This window comes from Osmia lignaria, unplaced genomic scaffold (genome assembly GCF_051020975.1).
Source record: "Osmia lignaria lignaria isolate PbOS001 unplaced genomic scaffold, iyOsmLign1 scaffold0007, whole genome shotgun sequence".
NCBI lineage: Eukaryota > Metazoa > Arthropoda > Insecta > Hymenoptera > Megachilidae > Osmia > Osmia lignaria.
Window position 1 is genome coordinate 4,853,556 of NW_027478164.1, and position 15,088 is coordinate 4,868,643.

Genomic DNA, 15,088 nt, shown 5'->3' on the forward strand with positions numbered 1-15,088 from the left:
CTCGGAAACGAAGCGAGCTATGGCAAAATGTTGAGAGACCTTTTTTGTAGAGAATTAAGTTTCCTACTATTTATGTTCTATGATATTTTTGGATCAGATGCGTAGTTCTCGAGATATATCAAGATATTTAAAAGTTCCGAAGCCGCACCAACATAATAGAGATACAGAAACACCGTGGCCCCATTCTTTGAGATAACTCTGCACTAGTGCGAGCCGCAAATGCCACTTCCAGCTTAGCTGTGCAGAAGAAGAACAACAAGAAGAAGAAATATCTCGAAATATGTCCGTTAGGCCCCTTCCCTTGAGATAAATCTGCAAATATCTCGGAAACGAAGCGAGCTATGGCAAAATGTTAAGAGACCTTTTTTGTAGAGAATTAAGTTTCCTACTTTTTATGTTCTATGATATTTTTTGATCAGATGCGTAGTTCTCGAGATATATCAAGATATTTAAAAGTTCCGAAGCCGCACCAACATAATAGAGATACAGAAACACCGTGGCCCCTTTCTTTGAGATAACTCTGCACTATTGCGAGCTGTAAATGCCACTTCCAGCTTAGCTGTGCAGAAGAAGAACAACAAGAAGAAGACATATCTCGAAATATGTCCGTCAGGCCCCTTCCCTTCAGATATATCTGCAAATATCTCGGAAACGAAGCGAGCTATGGCAAAATGTTAAGAGACCTTTTTTGTAGAGAATTGTTTCCTACAATTTATGTTCTATGATATTTTTTGATCAGAAGCGTAGTTTTCGAGATATATCGAGATATTTAAAAGTTCCAAAGCCGCACAAACATAATAGAGATACAGAAACACCGTGGCCCCTTTCTTTGAGATAACTCTGCACTAGTGCGAGCCGCAAATGCCACTTCCAGCTTAGCTGTGCAGAAGAAGAACAACAAGAAGAAGAAATATCTCGAAATATGTCCGTCAGGCCCCTTCCCTTGAGATAAATCTGCAAATATCTCGGAAACGAAGCGAGCTATGGCAAAATGTTGAGAGACCTTTTTTGTAGAGAATTAAGTTTCCTACTTTTTATGTTCTATGATATTTTTTGATCAGATGCGTAGTTCTCGAGATATATCAAGATATTTAAAAGTTCCGAAGCCGCACCAACATAATAGAGATACAGAAACACCGTGGCCCCTCTCTTTGAGATAACTCTGCACTATTGCGAGCTGGAAATGCCACTTCCAGTTTAGCTGTGCAGAAGAAGAACAACAAGAAGAAGAAATATCTCGAAATATGTCCGTCAGGCCCCTTCCCTTGAGATAAATCTGCAAATATCTCGGAAACGAAGCGAGCTATGGCAAAATGTTAAGAGACCTTTTTTGTAGAGAATTAAGTTTCCTACTTTTTATCTTCTATGATATTTTCTGATCAGATTCGTAGTTCTCGAGATATATCAAGATATTTAAAAGTTCCGAAGCCGCACCAACATAATAGAGATACAGAAACACCGTGGCCCCTCTCTTTGAGATAACTCTGCACAATTGCGAGCTGCAAATGCCACTTCCAGCTTAGCTGTGCAGAAGAAGAACAACAAGAAGAAGAAATATCACGAAATATGTCCGTTAGGCCCCTTCCCTTGAGATAAATCTGCAAATATCTCGGAAACGAAGCGAGCTATGGCAAAATGTTAACAGACCTTTTTGTAGCGAATCAAGTTTCCTACTTTTTATGTTCTATGATATTTTTTGATCAGATGCGTAGTTCTCGAGATATATCAAGATATTTAAAAGTTCCGAAGCCGCACCAACATAATAGAGATACAGAAACACCGTGGCCCCTTTCTTTGAGATAACTCTGCACTATTGCGAGCTGTGAATGCCACTTCCAGCTTAGCTGTGCAGAAGAAGAACAACAAGAAGAAGAAATATCTCGAAATATGTCCGTCAGGCCCCTTCCCTTGAGATAAATCTGCAAATATCTCGGAAACGAAGCGAGCTATGGCAAAATGTTAAGAGACCTTTTTTGTAGAGAATTAAGTTTCCTACTTTTTATGTTCTATGATATTTTTTGATCAGATGCGTAGTTCTCGAGATATATCAAGATATTTAAAAGTTCCGAAGCCGCACCAACATAATAGAGATACAGAAACACCGTGGCCCCTTTCTTTGAGATAACTCTGCACTATTGCGAGCTGCAAATGTCACTTCCAGCTTAGCTGTGCAGAAGAAGAACAACAAGAAGAAGAAATATCTCGAAATCTGTCCGACAGGCCCCTTCCCTTGAGATAAATCTGCAAATATCTCGGAAACGAAGCGAGCTATGGCAAAATGTTAAGAGACCTTTTTTGTAGAGAATTAAGTTTCCTACTTTTTATGTTCTATCATATTTTTTGATCAGATGCGTAGTTCTCGAGATATATCAAGATATTTAAAAGTTCCGAAGCCGCACCAACATAATAGAGATACAGTAACACCGTGACCCCTTTCTTTGAGATAACTCTGCACTCTTGCGAGCTGCAAATGCCACTTCCAGCTTCGCTGTGCAGAAGAAGAACAACAAGAAGAAGAAATATCTCGAAATATGTCCGTCAGGCCCCTTCCCTTGAGATATATCTGCAAATATCTCGGAAACGAAGCGAGCTATGGCAAAATGTTAAGAGACCTTTTTTGTAGAGAATTATGTTTCCTACAATTTATGTTCTATGATATTTTTTGATCAGAAGCGTAGTTTTCGAGATATATCGAGATATTTAAAAGTTCCGAAGCCGCACCAACATAATAGAGATACAGAAACACCGTGGCCCCTTTCTTTGAGATAACTCTGCACTAGTGCGAGCCGCAAATGCCACTTCCAGCTTAGCTGTGCAGAAGAAGAACAACAAGAAGAAGAAATATCTCGAAATATGTCCGTTAGGCCCCTTCCCTTGAGATAAATGTGCAAATATCTCGGAAACGAAGCGAGCTATGGCAAAATGTTAAGAGACCTTTTTTGTAGAGAATTAAGTTTCCTACTTTTTATGTTCTATCATATTTTTTGATCAGATGCGTAGTTCTCGAGATATATCAAGATATTTAAAAGTTCCGAAGCCGCACCAACATAATAGAGATTCAGAAACACCGTGGCCCCTTTCTTTGAGATAACTCTGCACTATAGCGAGCTGCGAATGCCACTTCCAGCTTCGCTGTGCAGAAGAAGAACAACAAGAAGAAGAAATATCTCGAAATATGTCCGTCAGGCCCCTTCCCTTGAGATAAATCTGCAAATATCTCGGAAACGAAGCGAGCTATGGCAAAATGTTAAGAGACTTTATTTGTAGGGAATTATGTTTCCTACAATTTATGTTCTATGATATTTTTTGATTAGAAGCGTAGTTTTCGAGATATATCGAGATATTTAAAAGTTCCGAAGCCGCACCAACATAATAGAGATACAGAAACACCGTGGCCCCTTTCTTTGAGATAACTCTGCACTATTGCGAGCTGGAAATGCCACTTCCAGTTTAGCTGTGCAGAAGAAGAACAACAAGAAGAAGAAATATCTCGAAACATGTCCGTCAGGCCCCTTCCCTTGAGATAAATCTGCAAATATCTCGGAAACGAAGCGAGCTATGGCAAAATGTTAAGAGAGCTTTTTTGTGGAGAATTAAGTTTGCTACTTTTTATGTTCTATGATATTTTTTGATCAGATGCGTAGTTCTCGAGATATATCAAGATATTTAAAAGTTCCGAAGCCGCACCAACATAATAGAGATACAGAAACACCGTGGCCCCTTTCTTTGAGATAACTCTGCACTATTGCGAGCTGCAAATGCCACTCCCAGCATAGCTGTGCAGAAGAAGAACAACAAGAAGAAGAAATATCTCGAAATATGTCCGTCAGGCCCCTTCCCTTGAGATAAATCTGCAAATATCTCGGAAACGAAGCGAGCTATGGCAAAATGTTAAGAGACCTTTTTTGTAGAGAATTAAGTTTCCTACTTTTTATCTTCTATGATATTTTCTGATCAGATTCGTAGTTCTCGAGATATATCAAGATATTTAAAAGTTCCGAAGCCGCACCAACATAATAGAGATACAGAAACACCGTGGCCCCTCTCTTTGAGATAACTCTGCACAATTGCGAGCTGCAAATGCCACTTCCAGCTTAGCTGTGCAGAAGAAGAACAACAAGAAGAAGAAATATCACGAAATATGTCCGTTAGGCCCCTTCCCTTGAGATAAATCTGCAAATATCTCGGAAACGAAGCGAGCTATGGCAAAATGTTAACAGACCTTTTTGTAGCGAATCAAGTTTCCTACTTTTTATGTTCTATGATATTTTTTGATCAGATGCGTAGTTCTCGAGATATATCAAGATATTTAAAAGTTGCGAAGCCGCACCAACATAATAGAGATACAGAAACACCGTGGCCCCTTTCTTTGAGATAACTCTGCACTATTGCGAGCTGTGAATGCCACTTCCAGCTTAGCTGTGCAGAAGAAGAACAACAAGAAGAAGAAATATCTCGAAATATGTCCGTCAGGCCCCTTCCCTTGAGATAAATCTGCAAATATCTCGGAAACGAAGCGAGCTATGGCAAAATGTTAAGAGACCTTTTTTGTAGAGAATTAAGTTTCCTACTTTTTATGTTCTATGATATTTTTTGATCAGATGCGTAGTTCTCGAGATATATCAAGATATTTAAAAGTTCCGAAGCCGCACCAACATAATAGAGATACAGAAACACCGTGGCCCCTTTCTTTGAGATAACTCTGCACTATTGCGAGCTGCAAATGTCACTTCCAGCTTAGCTGTGCAGAAGAAGAACAACAAGAAGAAGAAATATCTCGAAATCTGTCCGACAGGCCCCTTCCCTTGAGATAAATCTGCAAATATCTCGGAAACGAAGCGAGCTATGGCAAAATGTTAAGAGACCTTTTTTGTAGAGAATTAAGTTTCCTACTTTTTATGTTCTATCATATTTTTTGATCAGATGCGTAGTTCTCGAGATATATCAAGATATTTAAAAGTTCCGAAGCCGCACCAACATAATAGAGATACAGTAACACCGTGGCCCCTTTCTTTGAGATAACTCTGCACTCTTGCGAGCTGCAAATGCCACTTCCAGCTTCGCTGTGCAGAAGAAGAACAACAAGAAGAAGAAATATCTCGAAATATGTCCGTTAGGCCCCTTCCCTTGAGATAAATGTGCAAATATCTCGGAAACGAAGCGAGCTATGGCAAAATCTTAAGAGACCTTTTTTGTAGAGAATTAAGTTTCCTACTTTTTATGTTCTATCATATTTTTTGATCAGATGCGTAGTTCTCGACATATATCAAGATATTTAAAAGTTCCGAAGCCGCACCAACATAATAGAGATACAGAAACACCGTGGCCCCTCTCTTTGAGATAACTCTGCACTATTGCGAGCTGGAAATGCCACTTCCAGTTTAGCTGTGCAGAAGAAGAACAACAAGAAGAAGAAATATCTCGAAATATGTCCGTCAGGCCCCTTCCCTTGAGATAAATCTGCAAATATCTCGGAAACGAAGCGAGCTATGGCAAAATGTTAAGAGACCTTTTTTGTAGAGAATTAAGTTTCCTACTTTTTATCTTCTATGATATTTTCTGATCAGATTCGTAGTTCTCGAGATATATCAAGATATTTAAAAGTTCCGAAGCCGCACCAACATAATAGAGATACAGAAACACCGTGGCCCCTCTCTTTGAGATAACTCTGCACAATTGCGAGCTGCAAATGCCACTTCCAGCTTAGCTGTGCAGAAGAAGAACAACAGGAAGAAGAAATATCACGAAATATGTCCGTTAGGCCCCTTCCCTTGAGATAAATCTGCAAATATCTCGGAAACGAAGCGAGCTATGGCAAAATGTTAACAGACCTTTTTGTAGCGAATCAAGTTTCCTACTTTTTATGTTCTATGATATTTTTTGATCAGATGCGTAGTTCTCGAGATATATCAAGATATTTAAAAGTTCCGAAGCCGCACCAACATAATAGAGATACAGAAACACCGTGGCCCCTTTCTTTGAGATAACTCTGCACTATTGCGAGCTGTGAATGCCACTTCCAGCTTAGCTGTGCAGAAGAAGAACAACAAGAAGAAGAAATATCTCGAAATATGTCCGTCAGGCCCCTTCCCTTGAGATAAATCTGCAAATATCTCGGAAACGAAGCGAGCTATGGCAAAATGTTAAGAGACCTTTTTTGTAGAGAATTAAGTTTCCTACTTTTTATGTTCTATGATATTTTTTGATCAGATGCGTAGTTCTCGAGATATATCAAGATATTTAAAAGTTCCGAAGCCGCACCAACATAATAGAGATACAGAAACACCGTGGCCCCTTTCTTTGAGATAACTCTGCACTATTGCGAGCTGCAAATGTCACTTCCAGCTTAGCTGTGCAGAAGAAGAACAACAAGAAGAAGAAATATCTCGAAATCTGTCCGACAGGCCCCTTCCCTTGAGATAAATCTGCAAATATCTCGGAAACGAAGCGAGCTATGGCAAAATGTTAAGAGACCTTTTTTGTAGAGAATTAAGTTTCCTACTTTTTATGTTCTATCATATTTTTTGATCAGATGCGTAGTTCTCGAGATATATCAAGATATTTAAAAGTTCCGAAGCCGCACCAACATAATAGAGATACAGTAACACCGTGGCCCCTTTCTTTGAGATAACTCTGCACTCTTGCGAGCTGCAAATGCCACTTCCAGCTTCGCTGTGCAGAAGAAGAACAACAAGAAGAAGAAATATCTCGAAATATGTCCGTCAGGCCCCTTCCCTTGAGATATATCTGCAAATATCTCGGAAACGAAGCGAGCTATGGCAAAATGTTAAGAGACCTTTTTTGTAGAGAATTATGTTTCCTACAATTTATGTTCTATGATATTTTTTGATCAGAAGCGTAGTTTTCGAGATATATCGAGATATTTAAAAGTTCCGAAGCCGCACCAACATAATAGAGATACAGAAACACCGTGGCCCCTTTCTTTGAGATAACTCTGCACTAGTGCGAGCCGCAAATGCCACTTCCAGCTTAGCTGTGCAGAAGAAGAACAACAAGAAGAAGAAATATCTCGAAATATGTCCGTTAGGCCCCTTCCCTTGAGATAAATGTGCAAATATCTCGGAAACGAAGCGAGCTATGGCAAAATGTTAAGAGACCTTTTTTGTAGAGAATTAAGTTTCCTACTTTTTATGTTCTATCATATTTTTTGATCAGATGCGTAGTTCTCGAGATATATCAAGATATTTAAAAGTTCCGAAGCCGCACCAACATAATAGAGATTCAGAAACACCGTGGCCCCTTTCTTTGAGATAACTCTGCACTATAGCGAGCTGCGAATGCCACTTCCAGCTTCGCTGTGCAGAAGAAGAACAACAAGAAGAAGAAATATCTCGAAATATGTCCGTCAGGCCCCTTCCCTTGAGATAAATCTGCAAATATCTCGGAAACGAAGCGAGCTATGGCAAAATGTTAAGAGACTTTATTTGTAGGGAATTATGTTTCCTACAATTTATGTTCTATGATATTTTTTGATTAGAAGCGTAGTTTTCGAGATATATCGAGATATTTAAAAGTTCCGAAGCCGCACCAACATAATAGAGATACAGAAACACCGTGGCCCCTTTCTTTGAGATAACTCTGCACTATTGCGAGCTGGAAATGCCACTTCCAGTTTAGCTGTGCAGAAGAAGAACAACAAGAAGAAGAAATATCTCGAAACATGTCCGTCAGGCCCCTTCCCTTGAGATAAATCTGCAAATATCTCGGAAACGAAGCGAGCTATGGCAAAATGTTAAGAGAGCTTTTTTGTGGAGAATTAAGTTTGCTACTTTTTATGTTCTATGATATTTTTTGATCAGATGCGTAGTTCTCGAGATATATCAAGATATTTAAAAGTTCCGAAGCCGCACCAACATAATAGAGATACAGAAACACCGTGGCCCCTTTCTTTGAGATAACTCTGCACTATTGCGAGCTGCAAATGCCACTCCCAGCATAGCTGTGCAGAAGAAGAACAACAAGAAGAAGAAATATCTCGAAATATGTCCGTCAGGCCCCTTCCCTTGAGATAAATCTGCAAATATCTCGGAAACGAAGCGAGCTATGGCAAAATGTTAAGAGACCTTTTTTGTAGAGAATTAAGTTTCCTACTTTTTATCTTCTATGATATTTTCTGATCAGATTCGTAGTTCTCGAGATATATCAAGATATTTAAAAGTTCCGAAGCCGCACCAACATAATAGAGATACAGAAACACCGTGGCCCCTCTCTTTGAGATAACTCTGCACAATTGCGAGCTGCAAATGCCACTTCCAGCTTAGCTGTGCAGAAGAAGAACAACAAGAAGAAGAAATATCACGAAATATGTCCGTTAGGCCCCTTCCCTTGAGATAAATCTGCAAATATCTCGGAAACGAAGCGAGCTATGGCAAAATGTTAACAGACCTTTTTGTAGCGAATCAAGTTTCCTACTTTTTATGTTCTATGATATTTTTTGATCAGATGCGTAGTTCTCGAGATATATCAAGATATTTAAAAGTTGCGAAGCCGCACCAACATAATAGAGATACAGAAACACCGTGGCCCCTTTCTTTGAGATAACTCTGCACTATTGCGAGCTGTGAATGCCACTTCCAGCTTAGCTGTGCAGAAGAAGAACAACAAGAAGAAGAAATATCTCGAAATATGTCCGTCAGGCCCCTTCCCTTGAGATAAATCTGCAAATATCTCGGAAACGAAGCGAGCTATGGCAAAATGTTAAGAGACCTTTTTTGTAGAGAATTAAGTTTCCTACTTTTTATGTTCTATGATATTTTTTGATCAGATGCGTAGTTCTCGAGATATATCAAGATATTTAAAAGTTCCGAAGCCGCACCAACATAATAGAGATACAGAAACACCGTGGCCCCTTTCTTTGAGATAACTCTGCACTATTGCGAGCTGCAAATGTCACTTCCAGCTTAGCTGTGCAGAAGAAGAACAACAAGAAGAAGAAATATCTCGAAATCTGTCCGACAGGCCCCTTCCCTTGAGATAAATCTGCAAATATCTCGGAAACGAAGCGAGCTATGGCAAAATGTTAAGAGACCTTTTTTGTAGAGAATTAAGTTTCCTACTTTTTATGTTCTATCATATTTTTTGATCAGATGCGTAGTTCTCGAGATATATCAAGATATTTAAAAGTTCCGAAGCCGCACCAACATAATAGAGATACAGTAACACCGTGGCCCCTTTCTTTGAGATAACTCTGCACTCTTGCGAGCTGCAAATGCCACTTCCAGCTTCGCTGTGCAGAAGAAGAACAACAAGAAGAAGAAATATCTCGAAATATGTCCGTTAGGCCCCTTCCCTTGAGATAAATGTGCAAATATCTCGGAAACGAAGCGAGCTATGGCAAAATCTTAAGAGACCTTTTTTGTAGAGAATTAAGTTTCCTACTTTTTATGTTCTATCATATTTTTTGATCAGATGCGTAGTTCTCGACATATATCAAGATATTTAAAAGTTCCGAAGCCGCACCAACATAATAGAGATTCAGAAACACCGTGGCCCCTTTCTTTGAGATAACTCTGCACTATTGCGAGCTGGAAATGCCACTTCCAGTTTAGCTGTGCAGAAGAAGAACAACAAGAAGAAGAAATATCTCGAAACATGTCCGTCAGGCCCCTTCCCTTGAGATAAATCTGCAAATATCTCGGAAACGAAGCGAGCTATGGCAAAATGTTAAGAGAGCTTTTTTGTGGAGAATTAAGTTTGCTACTTTTTATGTTCTATGATATTTTTTGATCAGATGCGTAGTTCTCGAGATATATCAAGATATTTAAAAGTTCCGAAGCCGCACCAACATAATAGAGATACAGAAACACCGTGGCCCCTTTCTTTGAGATAACTCTGCACTATTGCGAGCTGCAAATGCCACTCCCAGCATAGCTGTGCAGAAGAAGAACAACAAGAAGAAGAAATATCTCGAAATATGTCCGTCAGGCCCCTTCCCTTGAGATAAATCTGCAAATATCTCGGAAACGAAGCGAGCTATGGCAAAATGTTAAGAGACCTTTTTTGTAGAGAATTAAGTTTCCTACTTTTTATGTTCTATGATATTTTTTGATCAGATGCGTAGTTCCCGAGATATATCAAGATATTTAAAAGTTCCGAAGCCGCACCAACATAATGGAGATACAGAAACACCGTGGCCCCTTTCTTTGAGATAAGTCTGCACTATTGCGAGCTGCAAATGCCACTTGCCAGCTTAGCTGTGCAGAAGAAGAACAACAAGAAGAAGAAATATCTCGAAATATGTCCGTCAGGCCCCTTCCCTTGAGATAAATCTGCAAATATCTCGGAAACGAAGAGAGCTATGGCAAAATGTTAAGAGACCTTTTTTGTAGAGAATTAAGTTTCCTACTTTTCACGTTCAATGATATTTTTTGATCAGATGCGTAGTTCTCGAGATATATCAAGATATTTAAAAGTTCCGAAGCCGCACCAACATAATAGAGATACAGAAACACCGTGGCCCCTTTCTTTGAGATAACTCTGCACTAGTGCGAGCCGCAAATGCCACTTCCAGCTTAGCTGTGCAGAAGAAGAACAACAAGAAGAAGAAATATCTCGAAATATGTCCGTCAGGCCCCTTCCCTTGAGATAAATATGCAAATATCTCGGAAACGAAGCGAGCTATGGCAAAATGTTAAGAGACCTTTTTTGTAGAGAATTAAGTTTCCTACTTTTTATGTTCTATGATATTTTTTGATCAGATGCTTAGTTCTCGAGATATATCAAGATATTTAAAACTTCCGAAGCCGCACCAACATAATAGAGATACAGAAACACCGTGGCCCCTTTCTGTGAGATAACTCTGCACTATTGCGAGCTGCAAATGCCACTTCCAGCTTAGCTGTGCAGAGGAAGAACAACAAGAAGAAGAAATATCTCGAAATATGTCCGTCAGGCCAGTTCCTTTGAGCTGAATCTGCAAATATCTCGGAAACGAAGTGAGCTATGGCAAAATGATAAGAGACGTTTTTTGTAGAGAATTATGTTTCCTACAATTTATGCTCTATGATATTTTTTGATCAGAAGCGTAGTTTTCGAGATATATCGAGATATTTAAAAGTTCCGAAGCCGCACCAACATAATAGAGATACAGAAACACCGTGGCCCCTTTCTTTGAGATAACTGTGCACTAGTGCGAGCCGCAAATGCCACTTCCAGCTTAGCTGTGCAGAAGAAGAACAACAAGAAGAAGAAATATCTCGAAATATGTCCGTCAGGCCCCTTCCCTTGAGATATATCTGCAAATATCTCGGAAACGAAGCGAGCTATGGCAAAATGTTAAGAGACCTTTTTTGTAGAGAATTAAGTTTCCTACTTTTTATGTTCTATGATATTTTTTGATCAGATGCGTAGTTCTCGAGATATATCAAGATATTTAAAAGTTCCGAAGCCGCACCAACATAATAGAGATACAGAAACGCCGTGGCCCCTTTCTTTGAGATATCTCTGCACTATTGCGAGCTGCAAATGCCACTTCCAGCTTAGCTGTGCAGAAGAAGAACAACAAGAAGAAGAAATATCTCGAAATATGTCCGTCAGGCCCCTTCCCTTGAGATAAATCTGCAAATATCTCGGAAACGAAGCGAGCTATGGCAAAATGTTAAGAGACCTTTTTTGTAGAGAATTAAGTTTCCTACTTTTTATCTTCTATGATATTTTTTGATCAGATGCGTAGTTCTCGAGATATATCAAGATATTTAAAAGTTCCGAAGGCGCACCAACATAATAGAGATACAGAAACACCGTGGCCCCTTTCTTTGAGATAACTCTGCACTATTGCGAGCTGGAAATGCCACTTCCAGTTTAGCTGTGCAGAAGAAGAACAACAAGAAGAAGAAATATCTCGAAATATGTCCGTCAGGCCCCTTCCCTTGAGATAAATCTGCAAATATCTCGGAAACGAAGCGAGCTATGGCAAAATGTTAAGAGACCTTTTTTGTAGAGAATTAAGTTTCCTACTTTTTATGTTCTATGATATTTTTTGATCAGATGCGTAGTTCTCGAGATATATCAAGATATTTAAAAGTTCCGAAGCCGCACCAACATAATAGAGATACAGAAACATCGTGGCCCCTTTCTTTGAGATAACTCTGCACTATTGCGAGCTGTGAATGCCACTTCCAGCTTAGCTGTGCAGAAGAAGAACAACAAGAAGAAGAAATATCTCGAAATATGTCCGTCAGGCCCCTTCCCTTGCGATAAATTTGCAAATATCTCGGAAACGAAGCGAGCTATGGCCAAATGTTAAGAGACCTTTTTTGTAGAGAATTAGGTTTCCTACTTTTTATGTTCTATGATATTTTTTGATCAGATGCGTAGTTCTCGAGATATATCAAGATATTTAAAAGTTCCGAAGCCGCACCAACATAATAGAGATACAGAAACACCGTGGCCCCTTTCTTTGAGATAACTCTGCACTATTGCGAGCTGCAAATGTCACTTCCAGCATAGCTGTGCAGAAGAAGAACAACAAGAAGAAGAAATATCTCGAAATATGTCCGTCAGGCCCCTACCCTTGAGATAAATCTGCAAATATCTCGGAAACGAAGCGAGCTATGGCAAAATGTTAAGAGACCTTTTTTTGTAGAGAATTAAGTTTCCTACTTTTTATGTTCTATGATATTTTTTGATCAGATGCGTAGTTCCCGAGATATATCAAGATATTTAAAAGTTCCGAAGCCGCACCAACATAATAGAGATACAGAAACACCGTGGCCCCTTTCTTTGAGATAACTCTGCACTATTGCGAGCTGGAAATGCCACTTCCAGTTTAGCTGTGCAGAAGAAGAACAACAAGAAGAAGAAATATCTCGAAATATGTCCGTCAGGCCCCTTCCCTTGAGATAAATCTGCAAATATCTCGGAAACGAAGCGAGCTATGGCAAAATGTTAAGAGACCTTTTTTGTAGAGAATTAAGTTTCCTACTTTTTATGTTCTATGATATTTTTTGATCAGATGCGTAGTTCTCGAGATATATCAAGATATTTAAAAGTTCCGAAGCCGCACCAACATAATAGAGATACAGAAACATCGTGGCCCCTTTCTTTGAGATAACTCTGCACTATTGCGAGCTGTGAATGCCACTTCCAGCTTAGCTGTGCAGAAGAAGAACAACAAGAAGAAGAAATATCTCGAAATCTGTCCGACAGGCCCCTTCCCTTGAGATAAATCTGCAAATATCTCGGAAACGAAGCGAGCTATGGCAAAATGTTAAGAGACCTTTTTTGTAGAGAATTAAGTTTCCTACTTTTTATGTTCTATCATATTTTTTGATCAGATGCGTAGTTCTCGAGATATATCAAGATATTTAAAAGTTCCGAAGCCGCACCACATAATAGAGATACAGAAACACCGTGGCCCCTTTCTTTGAGATAACTCTGCACTCTTGCGAGCTGCAAATGCCACTTCCAGCTTCGCTGTGCAGAAGAAGAACAACAAGAAGAAGAAATATCTCGAAATATGTCCGTCAGGCCCCTTCCCTTGAGATAAATTTGCAAATATCTCGGAAACGAAGCGAGCTATGGCCAAATGTTAAGAGACCTTTTTTGTAGAGAATTAGGTTTCCTACTTTTTATGTTCTATGATATTTTTTGATCAGAAGCGTAGTTTTCGAGATATATCGAGATATTTAAAAGTTCCGAAGCCGCACCAACATAATAGAGATACAGAAACACCGTGGCCTCTTTCTTTGAGATAACTCTGCACTATTGCGAGCTGCAAATGCCACTCCCAGCATAGCTGTGCAGAAGAAGAACAACAAGAAGAAGAAATATCTCGAAATATGTCCGTCAGGCCCCTACCCTTGAGATAAATCTGCAAATATCTCGGAAACGAAGCGAGCTATGGCAAAATGTTAAGAGACCTTTTTTTGTAGAGAATTAAGTTTCCTACTTTTTATGTTCTATGATATTTTTTGATCAGATGCGTAGTTCCCGAGATATATCAAGATATTTAAAAGTTCCGAAGCCGCACCAACATAATAGAGATACAGAAACACCGTGGCCCCTTTCTTTGAGATAACTCTGCACTATTGCGAGCTGGAAATGCCACTTCCAGTTTAGCTGTGCAGAAGAAGAACAACAAGAAGAAGAAATATCTCGAAATATGTCCGTCAGGCCCCTTCCCTTGAGATAAATCTGCAAATATCTCGGAAACGAAGCGAGCTATGGCAAAATGTTAAGAGACCTTTTTTGTAGAGAATTAAGTTTCCTACTTTTTATGTTCTATGATATTTTTTGATCAGATGCGTAGTTCTCGAGATATATCAAGATATTTAAAAGTTCCGAAGCCGCACTAACATAATAGAGATACAGAAACATCGTGGCCCCTTTCTTTGAGATAACTCTGCACTATTGCGAGCTGTAAATGCCACTTCCAGCTTAGCTGTGCAGAAGAAGAACAACAAGAAGAAGAAATATCTCGAAATATGTCCGTCAGGCCCCTTCCCTTGAGATAAATTTGCAAATATCTCGGAAACGAAGCGAGCTATGGCCAAATGTTAGGAGACCTTTTTTGTAGAGAATTAGGTTTCCTACTTTTTATGTTCTATGATATTTTTTGATCAGATGCGTAGTTCTCGAGATATATCAAGATATTTATAAGTTCCGAAGCCGCACCAACATAATAGAGATACAGAAACACCGTGGCCCCTTTCTTTGAGATAACTCTGCACTAGTGCGAGCCGCAAATGCCACTTCCAGCTTAGCTGTGCAGAAGAAGAACAACAAGAAGAAGAAATATCTCGAAATATGTCCGTTAGGCCCCTTCCCTTGAGATAAATGTGCAAATATCTCGGAAACGAAGCGAGCTATGGCAAAATGTTAAGAGACCTTTTTTGTAGAGAATTAAGTTTCCTACTTTTTATGTTCTATCATATTTTTTGATCAGATGCGTAGTTCTCGAGATATATCAAGATATTTAAAAGTTCCGAAGCCGCACCAACATAATAGAGATTCAGAAACACCGTGGCCCCTTTCTTTGAGATAACTCTGCACTATAGCGAGCTGCGAATGCCACTTCCAGCTCTGCTGTGCAGAAGAAGAACAACAAGAAGAAGAAATATCTCGAAAT